The 27,777-nt window shown below is 26.9% G+C and overlaps 1 protein-coding gene across 3 annotated transcripts in view; it reads right to left on the bottom strand.

Annotated features, from left to right (window-relative positions):
* Positions 1-15,755, bottom strand: part of unc-13-4A (BAI1 associated protein 3) — a 79,147-nt gene extending 63,392 nt beyond the window's left edge. For all 3 annotated transcript variants that reach the window (XM_089082836.1, XM_089082837.1, XM_089082838.1), the window contains exon 1: positions 15,300-15,755. The gene's annotated coding sequence lies outside the window, so the exon portion shown is untranslated. The remainder of the gene's footprint in view (positions 1-15,299) is intronic.
* Positions 15,756-27,777: the final 12,022 nt, after the last annotated feature.

The raw sequence follows: 27,777 nt of genomic DNA, 5'->3' as shown, positions 1-27,777 counted from the left end.
ATCCTTCTTATTGTAACAACTACAAAACTATACACATGTTTGGGACGTCAGTTGCATTTTTAATATAAAATATTTTCGTGTTGTTACAGGTAACATAATACAATTGCATTTTACTTTGTTTATAAGATTGTGTTATAAAAAAAACATTTTTAATTAATTATAAAAAAATAAAACGCAATATATTCCTGATTCTCAATTTATTGATAAATAATTCATTCTTTACCAAATGTTTTAAAACTGATTAACAAAAATGATTTCTGAATTTTGTAATTTACGATAACGCAAACAAAATAGGTAAATATATAATAATCAATAGAGACAGAAAATTTTATATTTTATGCGAATTTTATATCCTGAGTGTTTCGATAAGGATACGCAATAAAGTCGAGTATTTCAATGTAAGTGTGAGTAAACGCGTGTCGACAGAAAGGCGTGTAACGACCCATACAAATGTAAATTTTTTACGGTAAAAAACCTACCAGCATATGAAGTTTCCTAAGGGTCCATAAATAATGTATACCCGTCGGTCACGCTCATAACATGGAAATCAAACATGGGTGCTGACGAACTTTATCTATAAATGAATTGAAGTACGGTGTTTCATATCACATTCTTTTTACACTACGATGAAAAATGCGGAAAAACCGTATACCTTACAGTAAAAGTATTTACGTAATATATATATATATATATATATATATATATATATATATACATATATGTATATATATAATATATATATACATATATAATTTTACGTACATATATATATATATATATATATATATATATATATATATATAGATTTTATAAGCATGTAATATTGTTTAATTATTGATAGAATAATGACTAGAAAGCAAAAGATAAATAGTAATAATACTCAAACTTAATACAATAAATTATATTTGGTCGGATGTAATTTTAATAAATATATAATACTGGCTGCAAAAAACGTTTAAAAGTTTAAAAGAATATATATATAAATTTAATCATATTCAAAATAATATATCTAATAATGTATAATAACATGTCATAATTTAACAAATCTAAGATATATATGTATATTTAATAAATTTTCTCTTAATAATCTTAATTTTCTCTTCTGTTGCTTTGAAATATTTCATCTATGATATTGTACATCTAAATTTTCCACTTTCATCATTTCATCAGTTTTCCTTTTTCACAATATCGTAATTATCTTAAATATAGAATTATTATAGTTTTCTGTAATATTCACGTGTAATCCAGTAATTTAAATTTTATTAAAAGAAATGTGTGTATGTGTGTGTGTGTGTATATATATATATATATATATATATATATATATATATAAAATATAATTTTAAAGCAATATTATTATTTATTATATATAGTATTACATATAATATTATTTATTTCAATTTACAAGGTTATAATTTAAATGTAAGTTTAAATTATAAATTATAAACTTTATTTCTAATAAAAATTAAAACATAATTATTATACCAAAAGAATCTATATAAATTAAAGAAAGGTAATCGATTCTAAAAGATTTGAATGTATATTATTAATCGGAAAATTCGTTATTGATTTATGCTACTTGCTCTATTTCATCTATTTGAATTTTTCATTTTTCACCATCTTTCATTTTTCTCATTCATTCTCTTCATTCACAAATCGAGTAATCGATTCATAAATGGGTAATTTTTTGAATCTCGAAATTTCTTCATCTTTCAGCAAAAATATTAAAGCAATTACTAATTCTACGAGTACTAGAAGATAGTTAATTAAAAGTAACATTTCAAGCAAGATACAATTATAATTATTTTCTTTATTTTATTGTAATATTATTTAAAAAGATTCACTAAAACATATTATGCTATATTCATTAGTTTTTTTTCCAAAATAAGTTTACATTACATTTTGATAAATTTGAAACATTTTTATTTAAATATAATATAAATGTGCTAATTAAAAAAAGCTTATTAAAATGTACATACATTTAAACCATATTTAATGACTACCAAACCATATTAATTTATAAAACCATATTAATTTATTTTATTATGTAAAATAATTATAAATAATGAAAATCATTAAAAAATTAAGTATTTTGTAAATAGAATATATATTAAATAAATGCAACAAATTAAAGTTATTATTTTCATCTTAAAATTTCAGCTTAAAATGCATTTTTAGTGACAGAGATAACAATTAAGTATTTTATATACTCCCAGTTTTGTAGTTATAAATTCTTTTTACACATAAATGTGACAGGTTCAAAATGTTCTCTATCTGCATTTAAATTACGAAATATTTTCAGCTTTGTGATTTGCGCTGTGCAGATAAAAAGTAATCTAACGGGATTCAAAATAAATGTTCAAGAGAAATTGCAGAACATTCTAATTGTTAACGGTACAGAGAGACAATTTTTCAGTTGGCTAATCATATGAACTTCCATTAATGTGCTCTCAACAATTATCTGGCATCATAGAAAAACTTCGACTAGTTTCCACTGGAAATTGCGATTGTACAGAATACAGCTTTAATAAAAAGCAATAAAGTTTCTCAATAAATAATATCATCGCTACTTTCGTTTTTTTTTTTATTGAGCTATATATTCTTAAATAAAGTCACTTTTGCTTATTAGTGCTATTAAATGCTATTTAATGTCAAACAAAATCTTTCCAAAACATAAATGTAACTTTATAATATAAATGTTATATAATATTCATTTATACTTATGTCATATATATTAATTAATATAAATATTTTCAAAATATGAACAATATAAACAACATTTTTTTTATATAATATTTAAGCATTTTTACAATATTTACAAGTTTCAATTATTTTATTTGATATAAAATAATGACTGACAAAAATTCAAATGCACCAAAATGCAGTAATTCAGAAATATTCATTAATCTTGCTTGAAGTAAAAGAATAATTTTAATGTATTCTCATTTATACAGTGGCATGAGTTATTGTATAAAGTTCCCGCAATATTGTAACAGAACGAACATCTATTATCTAATTAATCCATATTTTACACATCTGTCCACAAGTCATCTTCTATTCCATAATACATTTATATAATAAATCGCAATACATTTGTGCTTACATTTATACACGGAAAGAATACTTTTGTTAGCAAATCTAAAAATTTGGCTAGGTATAAATCTGAAAACGATTTCGTTGGACCTTCAAAATTATTATATATGTTCAAATTGATTGTTAGAAGATCAAACATTTTTGCAGTATTATCATCATATTTAAGTGTACGAAATAATATGGGCCAACAAAATTATTTTCAGATTTGTATCTGGTCAAATTTTTAGATTTGCCAGCAAAAGTGTTCTTTCCATGTGTAATGTAATGTACATACATACTGTTATAAGCTAATCTCTTGTAATTATATATATATATATATATAGTGTTGCAAGTATATAAACTAAAATTTAAAAATTAAACATAAAAATTAAATTATCGAAACATCTAATATGTGTAATGATAAATTTATAAGTCTATTGCAACTTCAACTTAGATTTTATAAAAATAACATTTTTGTTTTAAAAATATTTTTTTTATTTAAAAATATTGTTTTAAAAATATTTATTCGAGACAAACCGATCATATTAATAAGTCTATATTATTCAAATTATATAAAGGGAATAATAAAAATTTACAACAATTGACTGCAATAATTGATTGAGAAATTGTCTTCCTATTTATAAAAATTAGAATAGTTTTTTTTAAACATGTTATTCCTATCAGTATCCAATAGTTGATTATTTTTTATTTGCATACAATTCCTTTATAGAATTAAAAAGAATAAAATGTATATAAAGACAATTTTATTCTTGAATATGAAGCTATTGCTATGCTTATTGTTTTAATTATACATATTCTGCACTATTAGAATGCCACAGATGTCGACGTAATTCCCTTTCAAGTTATGAATGATATTTCTCTAAATTCCTCGCATATTGAACTATTTCATGCCATTCAAAAGTATTTTATCCCTACCGTTGAGAAATACGCTATATTTTCGAGTATGCACTTCTTAACGTTCTGATCGCAAGGAAGATGGATAAATCGGATTATGGTTGTGTCCAGGGATCGCGTAGACAGCACACCTTACAGCATCCTGCTTTTTTCGATTAACGTGTTTTATAGAGCGTATGAAATGAGAAAATTTTACTTAAAAAAAAAAATTTTATCTATCGCTAAAGCAAGTTGTTATTGAAGTCAGTCATTTAAAAACTAATACCTTCGTAATAAATAAAGGGACAGATAGCATCATGAGATATATATATATATATATATATATATATATATATATATATATATATATACATATATCTTTTCTTGAATATTGTAGAATATTGTAGATGTATTAAAGATGAATGATTTCGAAGATAATAAAATCAAAGATAATTAAATATTTCATAAATTGACAAAGTATATAAATATCCGTTGAGAAGTCAGCTCGCATTTCCGTCAGAAATTGTCGTCTCGTTACGGGGACCGTAATTTCCGTGTGAACGCGTTTGAAGGATCATCGTCGGTAAAATGACGGAAACAGAACATGAGGCTCGTTAAAACTTGGCTCAGGCCAACGTTTACTGAAAGTTTCAACATCTGAGCATCAAGTAGATCGAGACACGACAGAGCGAATAGAAATTTCCGGTTGCCACGTGTAATCAACAACTTGAAGAAAAATCTGTGCTGATATCTATATATTAAATTTGCTACGCATTTTCTTCTCTTTTATTTTTCTTATTCTTAGATAAAATTTTAACAAAAGAAAAATAAACTGGTTGAATAGTAAATTTCTAAAACTTATCAATAGTAATTTCTAAATTTAGTTTTGAAAATGCTTGCTAAATATAAATGTAATATGTTAAGCATCGAGAATAATACAGAAAATTATGGAAAGTAAATTTAATAAAAACATATGAAAAGAAAATTCGACATTTCTTGTACTAACTTATTCACTCCAATATCATAGAGAAAAATTGCTATGCAGTTCATAATCACATATTGAATATATTCAAAGATCGAAAAAATTTGTAAAACAGAAAAGATAAAAATAATGATTTCAATATTTTTGCATCCATTATCTATTGCCGTGTGTATACTTTATTATTTTGACGTTTTTACGTTTCATAGCTCTTACATGTCGGTTGTATGTCAAAGAAATCTGTGCAGCAAACGCGTGAGAGATAGACGAAAGAGTTGAGTTAATAAAGAATGCAAATGTTAATAGGAATTTTATATAGAGCTTTGAGATTCACCAGGTGGAATTTAGTAAAAGCAATATCAAATATAATACTCGATGCAATAATACACGAGCCATGAGCGAATATTTAGGTATCAATTCGCATTGCCGTTCATGGGAAAACACTTTTGAAGTAGCTGTATTTATTTGTTGAGCGAATCTGCGTTCAAATAATATCTCAAATATCTTTCGCAAACATGTATTAGTAGCTTTTCTATAGAAATTAATTCCGCTTATTTCACATCGACTATGTATTTATCACATCTATGTAATTCACATCTCAGTTATTTTACGTATAACTTCTAATCAGATTCATTTTCGAAATAATATACATACATGTGTGAAAAATGTTGTCACGATCATATTCTTGCTAATGCGAAAATTAAAAGTTAATCACATTGCAAGGTTGAAAATGAAAAGACAATAGTCGTCCGCAAGACTTTAAACCGATAAAACTTGTATAATTTATAAATACTTTTATTATATAATACGATGTTATATTCGTATACATAAAAAACTCTTTAACTTTTATTACACAAAAACATTTATGTTATTATGAAAAAATTATGTATGTTCTCTGTTCTTTATTATAGATAATTATATTTTATAAGTCACTATACTCACAAAGTTTAGTTAAAACCATTTAATTTGATATTATATTTCTTAGATTTACCTTTTTAATTTTTAAAATAAGGAGCTGATTATATAGTGACATCCTATATAATAAATAAAATTCATATATAATATATAAAATTTATAATATATATTTATATGAAATTTAATGTAAATATTCAATACTTCAATACCGCATTAATTAAAAAAAAAATATTTATTTTAATTTATGAAATGCGCGGCATATAGTTAATTAGAAGTAATACGCATACATCAAACATGAGAAAATCAATTATTTATTTCTGCGTTACAACATGGATGGTAATTATGAGTTCTCCAAGAATATCATAAGTGCAATACAGGCGAGAATTTTCAAGCAAAAAAAGATGGAAAGCGTTAATGACAGTGCAATTAGTTTAGGAAATATATATAACAAACGTCTTCCGACATGCAAAATGCCCGACAATTTGCTTTACCACAAAATCACGTATTCCACATACCAATGGAAATAACTGGTGCTAGTAGCGGTCATTGCGACATATTCTGCGATAAAAAAGAAACGTTTCAGAAAGCTCACGAGTGATAAATTGCAACAGTAGTTCAAGTCAACGTATAATCAGACAGTTATTGTGCAATGGATGGCATTGTGAATCACATTTCCTTACATGTGGATTAATGAATAATGATGTTTTAATAATATAATAATAATATTTTTTTAATTTTTATTGGAATTTTTAAAGTGTATATGTGTGTTTTATAGTCTTATGTAATTCACGGGTATCAAATATATTTAACTTTTAATCAAATTAAAGATTTTCCAAATTTTTTGTTCATTGTTTATTTATATAATTTTATTTATATAATTTGATTATATATTCTATCTTAATCAAATTTTAATTTAATTTAATCAAATTTTAATTAAATTTTATATTTGTTCGAATTCAAACAAATATATAATTTGATTAAATTGTAAATTCAAATGAAGATAAATGCCACGAATCTTTTACATAATAATATATTATGTATTACATTATTACATTATTACATACGATTCTTGTTAAGTTTATTTATCAAATTATGGCGGCAAACTTTCCTCGTATCATTGTAAATTTTATTTTACAAGTGAACATATATTATGGAAAAACACTGAAAACAGATACAATCGGTAAAGCGGAATTACGTTTTCTAATTAAATTATATTATACACAATAAAGACATTTAAAACTATGCAATTGACGAAATTAAATCGTGAATGCAAGAAATAGCACGTGCGCACCACGAATGTTCCGATTGATATGAAATAAGAGAGAAAAAAATTGCAAAGAAAAGCTCCAGAGGAAGTAGAATACGTATCAGTAATGAAGGTAATGAAACTCTTGGTTCTAGAGTAAAAAGTTGCGTTTGATATTTTGTTAAATTGTTTTTATATTAAAACGATCAATTTTGTAATAATTCTATCGCAACCGTGTCTATCTAAAACTAATAGAAATTAATTCTTAAGTTTTAAACAAAAACAAGAAAATAAAGAAAATATTGTTTTAAGAAAATCAGCTGTGCCTTTAAATGGAACATATCAATTCTGCTTCAATTAAGCGTCGAGATTAATTACGATAGGCGATAGGCGTGAATTGAATTTATGCATTATTCATCGGGTTGCATTCAGCGTGGCTCACGGTCGTATTCGATACTTTTATTAAAGAGAATTGTTCGCATGGGTTTCAGTTCTATAACAAGTTTATTTGTCACGTTAAATTCTTAAATAAATATTTTATACGGATTCGTTGTTGCTTAGATTTATATTTTTTTATTAATTAAAAATAGAGACAATTATAATTTATACGTTTTACTATTTATTTTTACATAATCATATGTATATGTGTAAAAATTTTTAAGGATTTTTAATTATAAATCTAATTTATATTTAATTGTAAGTAAAATTATTGGGATTATTAAAGAATATTAAAATGGAGTATAAAATTATTCTAGTAGGTTTTTCATTCACATTGTAACTGATAATATGAAAATAGTCATTCAAGCTTCAGATAATTTGAAACTATACGCTTTCATATTACTGAAAAAGAATGTTAATTACAGCAAACAAGTATCTATCATAGTAAATATGACAGAAAGAGTTATAATTATCTAATCAATTATAATTATGTCTAATCTTTATTTAATCATCTGTTTTAACATCAGCATTTATATAACATCGTAAGTGAATTTAATTTTTTTATGATTTTTCGTGCGTGTTATCGGAGCCACAACTCTCATATGACATTCGTATATCCAAATTTGCGGAGCTTCCTGCTGCAAACTGTCGACCGTGAGTGATGCTTACATATGTATCTCTTAATTACTCGAAAGCAAATCTATTGCGATTATCATATTAAATTGACATACGCATTGCATTATGCGTAAATCATAAATAAAAGTATTATTATTTATGAGAATCGGAATATATCATTTAAATTTAAATGTTTTCAAGATAGTAAATAGATGTTGAATATATGAATATACATTTTGCTTTTAAAGCTATCAACCTCGAATAGTATTCTTTTATTATTATATCTTTATTCTTTATGTGTGTGTGTGTGTGTGTGTGTGTGTGTGTGTGTGTGTGTGTGTGTGTGTGTGGTGTGTGGTGTGTGTGTTTGTGTGTGTGTGTGTGGTGTGTGTGTGTGTGTGTGTGTGTGGTGTGTGTGTGGTGTGTGTGTGTGTGTGTGTGTGTGTGTGTGTGTATACATCACATACACATATACATCTAAAACGTATAAAAATTACTTATGTTTTAAATAATATTTCCAAATAACCAGATAACATAGAAATTTGTTGTGATCCGCAAGTTCAATTTGGTTGCGTTATCAACTGACTTCTGTCTATAGCCGCAAGCTGCGTGGAATTCACCGTCAATCAAAAATGTCAACGGCGCGTACAAGTCAATCGTACGCCAATAACGAACGTGGTTTGCCAGTCTCCGGCTTCATGCACGATTGTGATTATGATTATTATAATTATTAGTATCATTGATACACCGTACACGAACGTCGTGTGTCCATTACGCGGCATCGCGCCATGGAATTTATCCGCAATCCTCCGTCATCGCCAAGCAGCCTGTTAATTACATTAATTAATTCAACCAGATATTCGCCACACCCGCATGCTTTAAATATACAATTAACCGGCAGCGATGATAAGCCAGATTTCGTATATCTAAATTTTAGACACTAATAAACTTTAAGAGTTAGAGATCGTGCAAAGATTAATAATATAATCGGTAATACTTAATTATCAAAAGAACATAGCGCGAATTTCTATAACATATTGGTGTAATGCTATTTATTCATTCTATTCATTATTGCATGTGATTACATTCGATTTAATCAATTTAAAATTAAATTTATTTTCAAATTAGGTTGTTTTTGCGATGTATTTTTAAAAAATATTTTAAAACAAAGATTAATTTTTATGCACATTTTTATGTACACAGGAATTTGTCATCGCTAATATTAAAGCTTGAATAATTAATAAAGCCATTGCGATGAGTCAAATTCCAGATATGTTTTTATAATGTCATTTCTATTAATTAGCAACAAATTCATGGGATCTGGAAAATATATATAACATGCACCATTTGTATATAATTGTGTTATTTGAAGTTAAATTTGAAAACTGCAAATCATTTTAAGTTTGTAGAAAAAAAATTGCTTTTCCTGTATAATATATATGAGAATATTTGTAGTATATATATATAGTATATATATAGTATATATATATATATATATATATATATATATATATATATATATAATGAAATATAATTATTTTTAATAATATTTGATTATATGTTTCCTAGTTTCCTAATAGGGAAAACTATATATAATTAACATAACTATATATAAACTATAACTATATATAATTCCAGTAATAATTGTATAATAAATTAATAATATATTAATTTTAAAATATATTATTTGTAATACAAATCTAAAGTCAAGAATTTTATTCAAATTAAGATTATATTAATTTTTTGTACAATTAATTATAATTTATAATTATAATATTTTTCAATCACAAAAAATTAATCTTAAAGTAAGACAAATATTCTCATATATAAGAAAGAATATTATAATCTTTTTAAAAATTTTAATTTTACTTTTACTTTGATTGAATTTATGTTGTAAGTATTATTTTTGCTTAATTCAAGACTAAAAATTTTCTGTATAAAGATTATAATATTCTTGCTTATATATGAGAATGTATCATTTTGATTTAAGACTAATCTTTTTTGTGTTTATATTTAATATCTAATATATTTAATATTCTAATTCACATAGTTATTCGCGACTTTTTAACATGCAATATTAATTTCGTGTTACAAAATATTCGTGTTACAAAATATATTGAAGGACAAAACGATTCCCCATTAGAGAAATATTCTATCGATGCATTTTCGATGTTGAATAAGTTGCAATTCCCCAAGGATTTTCTCTACGAGGATTCTGAAATATCGCATTGTTACATCCGTACTGCGAGTATTATTACGACGCAGTATTGTTTACGAGAAAGCGATATAACGACTAGAAAATGTTGAGGAAAATTAATACGGCTCCCGGAAAGATTTCCCTCTTCTTTTTATACGTAGCAGGCCGCTTTCTCGCTACTGCCCATTATCTAGCCATCGTGTTCACAACATCGGAAACTCTTTTTCTCTTTCGCTTTTCTCTTTCTCTTTCTCCCTATTTTGTTACGGATGAATGTAACAGAGGTGAAGGAACAAACCACTGTTTTTGAGTGTGCAATGTACAGGAATTGTTTTCGGTAAAAAGCTCAAGAGAGAGAGAGAGAGAGAGAGAGAGAGAGAGAGAGAGAGAGAGAGAGAGAGAGAGAAGAAAAGAGAAACAGAAATGAATCCTCTGAGTCTTGTACGACATACGCATTGCGGTCATTGTTCACCATTATGTACAATAGGGCAATAGAATAGTAGATCATATCACAGATTTATAACGCACTTTACGTAAATTAGCTTCAATTTTGCAGACTTCAAAGTGTCATCACCAAGGTCACCGATAGTAGAGTTTCTAATAGAATTCAAACTTTAATTTTACGAAAATTTAACATAGCATCACTGTTTGTGATCCAATGTTACAAAATTCAATACTATGCAAATTTGTATGCAACAATTTACAAAAGTAAATCACGGTTAAAAAATCTCTACTGCATATTTTTTGAAGAATAAACTTCTTTTTTAAATATTATAAAATTTATTTTTAATATTATAAGATTTATTTTTAATTGGAAAATAATCAAATCAAAATAATTGCAATTTTAAATTATCGATAAAGTTTTAAAAAATTTACAATTTTACAATAGTCAAGTAAAACAAATCCAGAATTAAACCAGCATATTTCTAATATAAAATTAATTTTAAATATTAGATATAGAAAAATATACTTTAAAATTATTAGTCAATTAGAATTATTTTTTTTATATCTGTTTCTATTATTGTTTTCATATCTGTATATATTAAAATCTAATTATTTTTATATAAACTAGTTATGAGTTTTAATGTCGATTTTGAAGAGGATAAAGATATAACAGAAGCTGTCATCTCTATGAAAATTGAATAAACGAGGGTTAGTTTAGGTTAACCAAGATAAATCCTAGGATATCTATGAAATGACCAACAGAGCAGTCACGATTAATATTTTCATCCTTTCATATATACGATACCCTCGCCTTGAGAGATGAAAACAATACACATATAATGATGTATATCCAGACGTGTCTGTTATAAGTTTGGGAAGAAGTTTAATAATAAAATTAAACATCAATTGCATTTGTAACTATGCTTTAAGAAACTTATAAACTTACTGGCAAATATGGAACTCGTAATGGAATTCGAAAACAGAAATATCCGGTTTATGTTAAACATTTCAAAATTGCACGAAAACATTGCTACATAAAATATTCCAATACTTTATAACTCTTACTTTATAACTTATTATACTGTAATGTAAATGGTTATATTGTTATGTCAAGTTTGACATTATTTAAAAGAATAATTGTAATTAAGGAAAATTAAAGAATTTTATGATATTTATATTATATATTATTAAGATATATTAAGATTTTATATTATAAGGTATAAAAATATCATACATATCTTCATGTTAAGTTTTACATATGTTATAATTTTACGATCTTTCTATATTAGTCTATATTATTTTATTTCATTTATTCAGTTAAGTATGTATCATTACTTAAGAAAATGCTTTTATCAAAATTGTCAAAAATAACTTAAAGAATAAAGAAAAATTGTTTTGTTTTTCTTAAAATTTCCAAACATTTGGGTCATTGGGTGTGGTTTCTAAATCAAACGTCGTTTCTCGAAAAACATGAAAGAGATTGGCAATGCGATTTCAGAAGCTAATTAAATATGATCAAATCTAAAGTGAAGGGAAACTTATGGTGTCATGTTCAAATCTGAATTTAATCGCAAAATTTATTTTACATGGTTTAACATTCCTTCTCCTTTATGCAGCGGAAATACGATGAACGGGTTTCCGCGGAATCGAGAATGTCAGATCAACGAGTGTGTTTTCCTTAGTCGGATTGAGCGAAAGGAAATCTCTTTATGGATGCACGCCGTCAGTTTTCCACAGTATTTCAATCGATGATGAAATTTCTGATAAATCCTTCCAATATCGAAGATCCCGAGGTTTCTGTGTATTTTTGCTTAATAATCACTATGATCTTTCCACTATCTATTGATAGTTTATCTATGCATCTCTACAATGTATCGATAAGTAAAAGATAGCGGAAAGTTATTGTTAAAAGTAATCTCATTCTTCAATTTTGAGTTTAAAACCACGAATTACATATACGATGTAATTACATAACTGATGTATTATCTCATTCAAATTAATCATCATAAAATTTCATATTTGAAAAGCAAATATGATACTTTATACATATATTTATCATATAATATATGCAAAGTTGAAATCTTAAATATGTAATTTTTAGAAAAGTTTTATATAACATTCCAATTTATAAATTATTATTAATATATTAAGCAGTAGTGTGTGTGTGTGTGTGTGTGTGTGTGTATTTAAAAAAAAAATGTTAAATATATTACGGAAATGCGCAGATAAAAGTCTTTAAAAAAATAAGTAGTTTCCTTTCTTCACTATATCACATAATTCTTTACCATTTACTATATCACATGATTCTACTTTATAGTAATCATGAAATGTTTTAAATTCAAGTATATTTCCTTACACAAATTCTAATTCATAAATCCGAACAATTAAACCCGAATTGCAAAAATTATGTCTTTCTTTTAATACCTCTTTGCTGCACAGCTTTTTTCGTTTGCTTATAGAGCTGTTCGTTTTCCCACTTAAGCTTACTCGTGTGACACAAAAAAAAAGAGTTGGTGGAATCCCTTGTATTGAGTCGTCCCGCAGAAACGGATCTTTGTAATCCAACAGACATCTTTGATCCCGCCAAAAGCGCTTCCATCACTAACAAGTAGGACCGATCGATCGCGAAAGGAAGACTGCGAGAGTTCGCTATTTTGCACTTCGGACAAGTATGTTGTTCCATTTAGTGAGAAATGATTACTCGTTTCGGCTGCCATTTAATTAACAGACGCAACACGATCTCGCGCAATGAACATTGTGCTCTATGTCGTCGATTAATTTCCATTTCCATTGCTGACATAGTGGACGATATTTTAAAAACGAGTTAATAACTTTAATAAGTTTACAGCTTAGTTTCTCTCCAACCATAACAAAGTCGGTATATTAATCGGTATATTTATATATTTATATCACAGTTAATTTTTATTCATCAAAATTAAGCAATCAGCTTGCTAATGTTGATTCAAATTTTTTTTGAGACATCAGTTATTTTATCGACAGTTTCAATGCACAGTTTATTAATTTACGTTACAAGATCAAGAGAAGATCAATTTGAAAAATACATATAACACTAAATGCAAATTTGATTTAGCAAAATGCAAAAATCTTAGAAAAATAATTATCTTTAATTTTTTGATTTATGAATAAAAACCTGATAAATAAAAATCTAATAAATATTTTAATTTTATCTTAATATATTATTATACATTTAAGTCAAAGATTGCATATTTGTGCTTAATTTTAAATATATCTTTATGATCTTACTTAAGCTTACATTAACATATTAATGCACGCAATGCATATATACAAACAAAAGAATTTTATACATTTCAAGCATTCCACTTGAATAATTTTCAATCTCGCAATATTTCAAACACTTCAATAAAAATTAAAGATGAAATAATCTTCAATTTATGTAAATTGCTTTATAGTTATATATAGTTATACTCTTCCGGATTCCCAATTTCTAACGAGTCAACATTTATTGATTTTCTACGTTATGCAATATATTATGGAAAAAGTTACATATACCCGCATTGCATTGGCACTCCCACCCATCAAAAGACATTGTCTGTTCATCGACCCACGAACGACAATTCAGGTAGAGCGATAATCCTCGACATGTCCGACAGTACGCTGACCCTCACTACTTGCTGTGCTATTCAATTGCATACATGTCTTCTCAAGATGCAATTCACATTAATGTGACTATTAACTGTCACGTTTAATTAACCGTTTAACTAACCGTCTGTCATTATTGTGATATCGCGCAAATATCGTGACTTTTGTTATATTGAGAATTTTATAAAAAATAATTAACAAAAAAAAATATATTGAAAGATAATTTATCAATGTGTGGCAATTATTACATTTTGCGATTTCTATATATTTCACCGTTTTATTTAACAAGTTAAACAAACAGAAGTTTACTCATCAAAAGTCTACTCAATCACAGCTTTTTCCTATTACTGTTTGCTCTAGTAGAACAAATATGTATGCGTTTCGGTCGAACAGTAAAGCTATTGAGTGACGTGTCAGCTGCTGGTAAAGTACATGTGCTACCGATTTTCAAAGATTCTTCCTCTGTTACATCGATTCAACGAATTCACAAAAGCTACGTCGATGAGTTTCTCTATGAGAGAAAGTGAGTAGTAAAAGCGGAAGACAATCAATCGAGAAATTGATCACTATCACTAAAACACATTATGAAGTTCCAACCTTCACCAATATTAATTTTAATTTGATTCACCATTCACGTAATTAATGTTGCGCGATTAATAAGATAGACAATTGAAACGATTACTGCAAAACTACTAGAGTGTCTAATTGTATAATTAACGCGCAGGAAATACAAGGACGCGCGCGCGCGCGCGCGCGCGCGCGTCTCAAATTCCGAATGGACCCTTTGCCACCTGATCCGACGAAGATCGGAAGCGACCGCGCGATTTACTTGATGACCCAGTTCGCACTAAGACTGAACACAGCCTCCGATTACTCACCGTCACGCAGACGTTCACCAACGAAGGTGAGAAGGAGTGATTGAGAAAGCAAGATCCGTTGAGGCAAGTCGTAACACGACGTATCGTCTTTCAAACGTAAACCACACGTATTTCCGCGATCTATGAATATTTCTAGTTTCCTCGGGGTAAATCACGACGAAGAATCATATATAGGCGAACGAATTCGCGTTCGTGCGAGAATCGAAGTGGAATAGCCACTTGTAGAGTCTGCGGATGACCGGGCGCGTAAACCAGACTGGCGGGTTGATAAACAGGTGAGATGTCGTCGCGTGCCTCTCTCCCTCTTCCCCTAGCCGCTCGCCTTCCACTCCTTCCACTTTCACCAGTTGCACCCTCCCGGTTTCATCCCGGCGCATCTCTCTCTCTCCCAGGTGATATCCCCTCTTCGCATGTCATCCATTTCGCTCTTGTTCAGAATTCGGGCTATCGCGTTTCCCTTCCTGATTCACTATCTCTATTTCTCCATATCGTCTTGCTTCTTCCTTCACATTCACCTTCTCGTTTTTCCAACAGCTTTTCTCCTTCCATGTTTCTACATTCCCCTCTCTCCTACGGTATCCCTCTGGCCGTTCCACCCTCTTCAGTGACTCCCACCAGCTATTTCTCGATGCTGCCCTACCCACCGAGGTTCGTGGCGTACTATTCCCTACCCTCGTAGGGGTATAACCGGAGGTACTTGCGTGCGCAGCACGTCCATCGATCTATTTTAGCTCACCTACGCTCCTGCCAGGCCGGGTATATACCTGCTGCCGCTTTCACACCATACCCTGCGCGCGTACGTTCCTGGATGCGTTTATACTACACATTGCCACGGGGATAAAATGAAGAGAGAAGTTAGGGAAGGGAGAGGACGGATGAAACTCCGACGAGAGACCCAGAGACCCGAATTCTCGATTCTAGGTGAAGATCAAGAGAATTCCAAAGAGACTGGTCTGGTTGTATTAATATTCAGCAAGCTTGATTCATTTGGAAATCAACTGTTCGGGTAAAAGCTTTTTTTGTTTGTTTTGAAAATTAATATTAATTTTTTTTATACTGTTATACTTTTTCTTCTCAAAATTATTATTTCTCGAATCAATATGTATAATATATGTTAAAAAAATATTTATTGATAATTTATTAAAGATTGATATATTTCTATGATATAATCTCAAAGATTATTAAACATTATCGATACTCTATATGTATTAATTATACATTATCTGAATGTATTTCAAGAAATGCATTTTACAGACACTAAAATGTTAGATTTTGATCGCGTTTACTCCAGTTAAAAGATTTTTCTAAGAAATATTTTAGAAAATATGACCTCAATTTTGATGAATTCCATAAATCTAAAGTCGATGTTTGTTCAGCAGAAGGGAAGCTTCATTAAAGTAATGTCAGATATTCCGATACCTTTTGCGTAATATAAACAGAGAGAAAGGGACAAAGTGATAAAATTTAAATGATCTACCTGGAGTAAAATGTAATTTTATTTAATTTGTAAAAACGAATATGTGCCATTACGAATAATTAAAAAATTAAAAATAATTTAAGAAATGTAAAATTTAAATATAAATTTAATCTAAATAAATAATTTAAAATTTAAAAATAATTATTTTTGTGTAATTTTAAACAAAAATTAACTTTTTTATGGTAATTTCTATTCGATAACAAAATGATGTATGTCACATTATTCGCAATACACATATGTTTCACATATTTTGGAGTATATCACAGTACATACAGAAATAAGTTTTCATTGCATAATTTCCAATATCGTTATTATTAAGTTCCGAGAATCATATTTCAGTTTTTGAGTTTTTTATCGAATTTTTTAATATTGGCATTATTGTTAAATTCGCCTCAAAACATCTTACATATAGACGAGACGATAATTATATTAGCACCACACGTAGAACGTGATCTCTAGTTAATACAGAGACCGTGTGCTTGTAGTAGACCCTAGTGCAATGCACGTTATTCTCGTGATTGTAATTTTCATAGGAATCACTGATAACACAAATGTAGCTAGTATATATTTTATATTTATTCATGATAATCACATTCAAAATAAATATCTTATTCAACAAAATTTTATATAAACTATACAAAAAAATCTCTGAATGTTAATTTTTATTCAAAAATATATAAAAAATAAGTTTTGTATAATTTCAATTATTTTAATTTATAAGAAGAATATGAAATTGCTCTTTTTTATTAGCGATAATGGCTATTACAATTTGGGGCATAGTTTTCGATATTTTTCGATTTTCTGAATATGGAACTTGCCGAAAATAACCTATTTTATAACAGACTTGTAAATTTATCATAGTTTTATCAATTTAATTTTCATAGAATGGAGATTCATAGATTTTCAGATGAGCCGTGTATTTTTGGTAAATAAATGTACTGATTAAACAACCGAATTTTTGGTCGATTGTTTTTAGAAAAGACTAAATGTGCAAAATAGGTCATACTTTTTTTATTTGTTATCGAGAGATTTCTCTCGCAAGATATTTCATTGTGTTCGCGAGATTTTATATGAAATGCTCAAATGATTTGGTCAAATTTGCAAACCGAGATGCAAACCGTTATTGAAATTGTTTTTATCTTTACCAAATAAAAACGCTTTATAATCTAAGCTAAAAGAATCGAAAGTAAGCTGATCTGAAAATTAATTTCGATTTATGAACCACAATTGTATTCTGATCGAAACCTAATAAGTATATTACGCTTTTAAAATATCTAAACTTTCTAAATACTTTAATATAAATATTTAATATTTATTTAAAAAATCATTGGTTTAGTATCTAGTCATAAATTGATAAAACAAGCAAACAAAATGAAATCTATGCAAATTATTGTATATTTGTTCAATTAATATTATTTGATGAGGTAACAAATATTAAATATGGATATTACATTCAATATTAATCAAATTTGTTTTTTATTTGAGCAAATATATGTAAATATCTTTAAAAAATTAAGAGGGCAAAACATTTTATCTATTAAAGAAAAATTTTAAAATTTTCTGTAAGTGACTATAATGATTACTGTTAATTCGAATAATTCCAATTATTCGGAACATTTAGTCTGAAAACTTTAAAAAAAAAATGAAAAATTCTTTTTCTAAAATTATATTTGAAGTGAATATATTACAAATTACAAAAATAAAAAATATTGAAAGCAGAAAAAATTTGAAGAAAAAAAATATTTTTATAATATTGTAAGTATTGTATGTTATAATTTTGTAACTTTAAAGATCTGTAATTAATTAATGTCTGTAATTTGTCTTAAATTAAAAACATCAAATAAAATGCATTATACTCTGAAATCAAATTCTCTCGGCAATATAATTTTATGTCATTGTACATATTGCTATATATTTATAGAATTGACACGCATGCTAGTTAATAGAACCACTGGTCTCTACGATGTGATAATGAAATCGGATTATCGATTTTGTTCCCGCAGCAAATAGTCGTAAATGGCATTGATAGACGGCGCTATGAGGGCGTGCAGGATAATAACTAGCATAGCGCCTAATGGAAAATTTTCATTAACTATCTGATCCGCAAAGTCACGATCTGAAATCGCCATAAATACATATACATATTCGCCTTTTATCATTAATGTTACTAATATTATTAACAGAATATTTAATTGTATGTACAATATATTTTGTTAACTCATCGATAAAAAAATCGTTTTTTTTTTTACAATATGATATTAATCAATACATTTTACCTTTTTTATTATTACCTTTTTTATTACAATCTATTTTAAAATTCTAATGACGAATGTATAAATATTTTAATATTAGCTTTCTTGTTATATTCCTGTGTATTCCTATAAGGCATTTAAACTTTATGAACAAAACTTTACTAATAAAAGATAATAATAAAATGAAAAAATTTCTATATATTAAAAAGTCTTTTTATTAAATTTATTTTTATCATAAGATTAAGATTTTATATACTTTGTATCAATTTTTGATTCTCCCAATTTCTGATTTGAAAACCAGCGAAAAAATACGAATTTTTCAATTTACAACAAAGTCGAAAAAGATACTTGAGATTGATAGTGTCACATCGTGCATCTTAAAGAAAAGAAATCTGATTTCTCAACAATGACTTTCAAAGTCAAGCTAGCACTACGAAGTTCTGTATGCTATCTTTAAATTCTGAAACTTTTCTGTCATTTGTTTTAATACGCAATATTAAAATTGTTCCATTCTATTTCTGCTGTTTTTGTAGTATTATCACAGTACACAATATCATCAATCGTGTTAAAATTAAAATAACTGTAACTTTAATTTTAAAACATTAGATAAATTTCTATTTAATTAAAAAATTAAATGACTAAATCATTTATTATTTAAATAATTAATTTTTTTTAGTTTATTTCTGTTATTAACCATTATATTTATATGTTGATTACCTTTCTAAAAGATTTAATTTAGGACATAATATATTTCTTTTTCTTTTCCTTTGTTCTCTTTCTCTATACTTTCCTTTCTTTGTTTTTTTTTATCTCTTGCTCACCGAAAGCGATACTTTAAGTCGCAACTGCATTTAAAAAGAATTCCGATCGTTAATATCGTGCGATTAAAGCCGCGCGGTTTCTGGAAAATTTTCCTTCCGCGTAATATCTCCCCATCTTACAAGCCGAAGTTTCCAGGTCGAGAGATGCTCAGCCATTAATGGCGATTGTGGCACGGTGGAGACGAATAAGAGACAGCAGACGACACTCGTCGACAATTTGAAGGAATTCTCACAATCTTTCTTGTCGACAATCTATTTCATTCCGTTCCGCTTGTTACGATGCACCGATGAACCTCCTGCGCGTCACTGTAATGTAACATGCAGACTCACTGCTGCGAAATAAATTTGCAAAATTATTGCGAGATCAATCATCGATCTGTTTATACAGTTGATAAATCTTGGTTTGAAATTAGATAATTATATTAATCTCAATATAACAACTAGAATTTTAATCTATATTAATACACATTTATGCATATAGCATGCACATAACTTAAATAGAAATGCATTTATATTATGTTGTTTAAATTTAAGAAATACACATTCATAAATATCGACGGATTAACAAATTTAACGATTATGAGAGATTTATAATTTTATAGATTTAAAAGTTTATAAAAAATCTATAGTCATAAATCTAAAAATTTGTACATTAAAATATCTCTTTCAGAATAATAATTATAACGATAATTAATTAAACTGTTTACTGAAGTTGGTCAGTAATCATAATTCAATTTACAATTTAAAATTTACAATCACACGTATAACTGGAAATTTTGTATGTATGTATAATACCGCAATAAAGGTTATAATATATATTTGATATATTTTAAATCCGATTTTAAAGATAGATATAATCTTTCTCTTTTATAAAACTAAAATTTTCTTATTGTAACAATTTCTGCGAATATTTATTTATGCTGTTTCATTCTGTTTGTGTTGGTCATACATACCGAATAACAAAATGGCAAATTATTTTTATCAGTAATGTATAAAAATTTCGTAGAACGTGCAATTTTCCAATTCCAACCAGAATGCAGCTTTGACATTTTCCATGGTGCAACGCGTGTTCTATGTACAGTACGTTGTGAAAATTGCTACCTTCCAATTTCACCCATGTCAAATTACCGAATTAATTCTGTCAAACAGACGTATAAATTTTTCGTTCAGATTAAAATATGCTTATAACTCTATAATTCTATCACTTTAAATAAGTAAATAAGTAAAGCAAATAATTCAAAAGCATGTGGACACGTGATGTTTGAAGATTTACTGCCGCTTTTATAATAATTTATAATACTTTGTAGAATATTTGCGTTTACATATTCATATTCGGATGTTTTCATAATGTAATATTATTTCCTACGTAAAGCATATTTATTACAATCATAATACTTTGCTGCTGTAATCTATCTATAATATCCTCTGACATACATCAGTAATTTGAGAGCTCAACCTGTCATGAAAAGCCGTATTACTCACTATCAGCTTAAATTCACCCTTTCACTAATAATTTTGCTTTTAGATGAACGCGTATGCGTGTTCGTAATGTTATATAATATGCATCTCTTTTATGCATTATATATATGATTAAATTATAAATTGTTAAATTAAACAATGAGAACCAAGAGATCATGAAGATTACAGAAATATGTAAAAAGAGAAGATGCATTAATCTAAGAATTTCATTTTTACTGAAATAATAATGACAGTATGTGTGTGTGTGTGTGTGTGTGTGTGTGTGTGTGTGTGTGTGTGTGTGTGTGTGTGGGGGGGGGGGGGTGTGTGTGGTGTGTGTGTGGTGTGTGTGGTGTGTGTGTGTGTGTGTGTGTGTGTGTGTGTGTGTGTGTGTGTGTGTGTATTTAAACTCGAAATTTTATTGTTTCGTTTTTTATGATCAATTGGCTCTCATTATTTCATTTCGTAGTTTCTCTGTTGTTCGTATTTCCTGTGGCTGTTCTAAATAAGTTTCCGTGATTTTTTCCGTTTTTCTTCATTTTAAATATCGAGTGAATTATGAAAATTCATCTTCCTGATAAGGATTCTGGCTGTATGCTCGCAAACGAATCATGAGATTAAAAATAAAAATAAGAATAAGGATTAGAAGGAAGAAGAACTGTTTTGCAATAATTTTGTGTGACGATCAAAGTCAGAAATGTAAAGGAGATAGTATTTATTTGTAATTGACACAGTATCTCTTTGCTTGAAATATCCATAATATCGATATTTTGAATTTTGGTATTAATTTTTAAATAGATATAAAACACGTTGATTATTCTAATTTTGATTAAAATGCTTGTAAACAGCAATTACAATTTTGATTTTTAAAAAACTAAATGTAATAAATAGTATTTTAATTTATACATTAAATATTTTCTTTAATATACTAAATATTTTATTATTATGTTTATATTGTTTAATGTATTCCTCATTATATTAAAGTTTTATGCAAATAATAGATTATTAGAGAATATTATTATTTCTTCATGTTATTAATTATTGAATCCCGAGAGTAAAATCCTAGCCGCGGAAATTTTGTTTGACAAATATTCTGTTACCATCACGTATCTTTTTGTGAAAGATAAAAGCGTATAAAAAATGATATATAACCGAGCGTATTGATATATAGCGTGAGCATATAGCGTACTAAATATATTTGAATCATTTATTCATTTGAAAGAGAAAAATCTACTTACATAATTTAATGGAATTTTGAATGGAATTAATCAAATAGTTGATTAAAGTAAAAGTACTACCAATATTAACATTGAAAACAGCAAAAAGGAAAAATGAAAACAGGAATATATATGTAAATTATGTGAATTTAGCTCGATACATAAACTAATGTTGACTTACGCGCTTTCGACATCGAAACAGATCCGAGATTAGATTCGGCGCAACAATGAAGCATTGTCAATTCAATAGCATAGAGGGAATTGAGCCGGGAACGAAACTTAAATTGAACTAAATTTCTAATGAAGTCAATATCGGTAAATCCGAGTAGACTACTTTTGCCATCAATAACAAACTACTATAAATTCTGTTGTGCGTATTCGTGCGTACATATACTGAACGCATTATATACGTGTCATTAGCGATCTTATTTGTGTTTTCACTTTGTTATTTATATAAAAATATAAATAATACTGTTTTTACAAATAAATTGTGATATTAAATAAATTGCTATAAATGTAAAATGTAAAAACAATCTGCAAAGAATGACGATCATGCGATTCATGCAGGTTTGCTTCTGCATAAACGATAAAACCCGCTGATGAAAAACCTCGTGAAAAACGAACATCAGAAAGAATATTTTATTTATTTTTGTCTCCACAACTACGTTTTTGTGAAATAAGAAACAATTTGATTTACGGAAACGTATGATTTAGTTAACGAGATGACATTATGGAAATTATCTGACTGTTTATATATTGTTATTAAATAATGGACACAATAAACAAAAGTTTTGTTCGTATTAATTAATACGACAGCTTGCCATAAAATGCGTTAATGTCCACGATTCGATATATCACATAGTACAGAATAAATTCAACTTACGCGTTAAAAACAGGATAAAATAATTAAATTGTAAATATAATCTTTAGCAAACGGTATATGTTATCTAAATTATTTCAAAATTTTGATAAATACAAATTGTCAAATTCGTCAGAAATTATATTATATTATATCTATAATTTTATACATGTGGTTAATTATAAATTTAAAAATATTGAAAAAACTTAACTTACTTAAACTTAGAATGAACTCAAATACATAATATAATAAGAAAGAGATGTTTATAGTGCAAAATAAATCAAAATAAAATAAATTTTTGTTTAAATAACAAAGTCTTATTTTCGAAAAAAAATTGTGAAATTAATCAATAAACAATTTAAAAAAAGTTATTGTACATTTGAGAAATTAAAAAAACAGAATATATTAAAAGCAATTCATTTTAATTTAATTCGTAGAAAATAATTTTGTATAAAACAAAATGTACAATACTTTCAACAATAATTCTTCAAAGTAAGAAGTAAATATGTAAAAAAAATTATTTTTTGTCGTATTTCAAAGTTTATGTAGAGAAGATATATTTTAATGAATTTCGCGAAATTTTCAAATTCAAATATTTTGTAATTATTTAGTTATCTATAATTATTTTTAATTTTAATAAAATATATATGTATCAATTAATACAAGGATATCGCGGACATGTATTGCGTTTTACATTTATATAGTAAGAATCTGTAAGCTTATCTTTTTATTTTCGAAAACAAATATAAGAGAAATTCTTTTAAATTAAAATATAAATATATAAAAATATTTATATATTTATATTTACAAATTATTGATAAAAAAATATTAATCATATGTTTATTTTTCTCTTATCTTTGAAAGATGTTATTGTGTTTCTCTGAAAAATAACAAATTATTAAAAAAAAAGAAATATTATGAACAAGTGAAGAATATTGACTAGAAAGATTTTTTAGAGAAAATGCTTAGTTTAGGGATTAGTAAGAGAATGAAGCGGCCAGTACAATATTAGCATAAATTTTGGGATACACAGACATAATCTTGAATGAGTTAAATTGAGGCGGATTGTGGGGGTTAGCTTGATGGCATGAATACGAAAAAGGATTGTTCTCTCATATGTGCACGAAACTTCGAAGCGACGGTGTCGAGAGAAGAAGGTAATCCTTTCGACCGACATTTTCACGTCCTCGACGTATCGAGCAATCGCGATGACGACAAAAGATTTTTAAAAGACCTTTTAAGAGAAAATTCGCTCTACTTATAATCGCGTGCAAATCACTATCCTTACATCTCTTTTCTTTATTTTTTCTCCTTTAAAAATCGATATTGACAATGCGTTATTTTCAACAATTATGCGATTCTGATAAACTAAAGCAATTAGTGTTTAGACTTTTACGAATTTTCTTCAAGTTTCTGGATGAATCAAAAGTTTGCCGCTTTAAAATGAACATTTGCTTTGCTTACAATATTTTGCGTGCATATTGCAATTTCTGTACTCACCTTCTTCAATATTCTTATTTTTACGATATATTCTTACACGAGATTTCCACCGCCGTTTTCCATTTATATACGAAAGAATACTTCACGCCAGACTCGATCGCACATCTTCTGTGTAAAATATCAAGTATGTACATAAAGAAATAAAAACTTGAATACGATTCGTGTGTCTTCGAAGACAGTGACCTTTAAAGATTCATGTTTTAAGGATTTATATTTTTGTAAAACTACAGATAAAAATATTCAATTTTTATTTTTATATATCTATTATTTGTATTCAATACACAGATATTTTTTCAAATTTTTTAACTGTATAATAACACGGATAATACCCGTAAACTTAATATTAACTTTTTTGAAAATAATAATTGTGGAAGCTCTATATATATATGTGTGTGTGTGTGTGTGTGTGTGTGTGTGTGTGTGTGTGTGTGTGTGTGTGTGTGTGTGTGTGTGTGTGTGTGTGTGGTGTGTGTGTTTTATATATATATATTGTGTGTGTGTGTGTGTGTGTGTGTGTGTGTGTGTGTGTGTGTGTGTGTGTGTGTGCAATATATCAAATTTATTTTTAAAATAAAATATTAAATTCTGCGAAAAAATTTAAATATTTTTAATATTTTTTTGAAAATATTAAAAAAAAATTTTTTATTCTATGTTTTTGTAATTGTTCTAACAAATAAAATATTCTTTTTTTATATTACAATACTTATTTTAAAGCTAATTTGTAATTAACTTGCTACAAATTAAACTTGCTACAAATTAAATAATAGTAAAACAAAAAGAATTTTAATCTATGTAAAACATTGCTACGTTAATAATCTATCTAATTAACTTCGAGTTTTTCATTTTTTTGATAATTAGATATGACAAGAATTTCATGCGTAATCTTTCACACAATTGGTTGAACACATCGCAACGAGAGCGTGTCACTGTTAATGCAATATTTACGAAACTGCCTGTTCCTATTAGAGAGATGAACTGTTATAATTAGTTCATCCTTCATGTTGGCGTGTATATGGATCGGAAATACCTACGGAAATACGATCGCCATTGCGTTTCAGAAACTATTGCATTTATTACGACAGCATTCTAATTAAATGCTAAAATATAAATTTATTCTAATGTTAATTAACTTTGACTTTAATTTAATTAATTCCTTGTTTTGTGATCAAAGCAATATTTGAAAAAAATAGAATAAGAGAGAAGAGAATTTATTCATGTACACAATATCCTCAGGGAATTCCATTAGGGATTTATACAATATAAATAAATCAATAACAAAGTATAATATAGTGTAATATAGTGTAGCGCAATATTCAATAATGTATACAATAAGTAAATTTGACAAGATGTTCAGAATAATGTTATTGAATAAATTAGTAATAAATAGTGTTTATATGAAATAATTAAATGTTTTGATATAACAATTATCAATAATCAAATGTAATTTAAACAAACATAAAAACATATAACGTTAATTAATTGTAGAAAGATAAAAAAAATCAGAAGTGTTTCTCAAAAAGAAATGATTAATAATATTCTTTTTATATTCTTATAATATTCTCAATATAATTTTTAATATCAAATTTTAATATTAATTTAAAAAAAATTAATTAGTTGTTTAAAATATTAATAATAATTTCAATATTTCCTTTAGTATCAATTAAAAGATTCATTAGCTATTTGTTTAAAGATTTATTTTAAAAATTAAAATAATCTTATCAATTTATGAATTATGTTTTAAATAGATATAAAACCTCATTTTTCTAAACGTAAATTCTTTTCTATCAACAAATAAGATTTATCGATTTAAAATAAGTAATATGAAGGTTAAATATTGTATAGATTAAGAATTAAACTTTTTTCAAACTAAAAGATATTCGCGTATTATAAACTCCGCAATCAAGTGCTTGCATTAATGGAATTTCCCAGAATGCTAATACTGGAATCAGACTGGTGAAGAATTCAAACTATTCAAATAACGAAGTTGGGAAACTGACGCAATAACTGGCATTCATAATAACTCTCCTGCGACTGTATTTTACGCTGGCTATTACAATTGTCGTCGGGAGAGGTTGCCATCATCTACAAAGCCGTCGAAAACATCTGTTAGATAAATGAATGATCTCTTCATTTAAGCAGAACTACTGTTATACAAAGTAGTAATCCGAGTGTAGGGATCAGATAAAGTAAGATAAAAAAAGATTTAATAAAAAATATTACTAATACACTTAATTAAAATTTTAAATGTAATTAAAAATAATAAAAAGGTAATTAATAAACTAGTAATTAATTAATAACTTAACTATTTATAATTATTTAAAAAAACCTCTTTAAATTATTTCAAAAAATGCAAATAATAAATTAAATATCTTTTAATCGATCATTCATTTTTATTGATTTATTAATTTAATGAATAAGATTAGAAACAAAATCTATTAAATACAGAATTGCAATTACACAGTTTATAATGCTTTAAATAGTCTAAATATTCGTAATAAGAAATTGTTAATAAATATAATTATATATTTATTAGCAATATAATACATCTTTCAATTATATGAAAGACAGAATACCGCAAAAACACATTTTACAAAATTTTCGGAAAATGTACAAGTACAGGTATACAAAAAAATAAGCGAAACTTCGATATAAACCACCAGTCAAATAAAACAATAAATTGTACTCTTCATATTTGTAAATTTGGTAAATAGAGTAGCAATATACACAAATTTAATTCTTATATACATAATTTGTCTAACTTGGCGCAAGTATAATTATTCTACTCGATAATTAAAACCCATTTTATTATTAAAAGTGTAATAAACTTTGCATCTTAAAAATTTACAAGAAATGATTACTATTGTCTCTTTCTATGGAAAATAACTATTTTAATA

This window comes from Pogonomyrmex barbatus, unplaced genomic scaffold (genome assembly GCF_055798465.1).
Source record: "Pogonomyrmex barbatus isolate J1 unplaced genomic scaffold, ASM5579846v1 scaffold6, whole genome shotgun sequence".
Lineage (NCBI taxonomy): Eukaryota > Metazoa > Arthropoda > Insecta > Hymenoptera > Formicidae > Pogonomyrmex > Pogonomyrmex barbatus.
This window is presented reverse-complemented; position numbering and strand designations above follow the sequence as displayed.